We start from the raw sequence: 524 nt of genomic DNA on the forward strand, positions 1-524 counted from the left end.
ACTCCAAACTGACCATCACCCCATACTGACCCATCACCATAACTGACAGTTCACCCCAAACTGAACAATTACCCCAAACTGAACCATCACCATAAACTGACACATCATCCCAAACTAACCCATCACCCCAAACTGACCCATCACCCCAAACTGAACCATCACTCGAAACTGACCAATGAACCAAAAGTGACCCATCACCCCAAATTGTCACATCACCCGAAACTGACCAATGATCGCAAACTGACTCATCGCTCCAAACTGACTCATCACCCGAAATTAATTCATCACCCCAAACTGACCCATCACCCCAAACTGACGCATCACCAACAACCTGACTCATCACCCAAACTGATCCATCACCCCAAACTGCCCCATCACCTCAAACTGAACCATCACCCCAAACTGACTCATCACCCCAAACTGAAGCATTCGCCCCAAACTGACCCATCAACCCAAATTGACCCATCACCCCACACTGACACATCATCCCAAACTGACCCTTCGCCCCAAACTGACTCATCACG

This window comes from Pristiophorus japonicus, unplaced genomic scaffold (genome assembly GCF_044704955.1).
Source record: "Pristiophorus japonicus isolate sPriJap1 unplaced genomic scaffold, sPriJap1.hap1 HAP1_SCAFFOLD_43, whole genome shotgun sequence".
Lineage (NCBI taxonomy): Eukaryota > Metazoa > Chordata > Chondrichthyes > Pristiophoridae > Pristiophorus > Pristiophorus japonicus.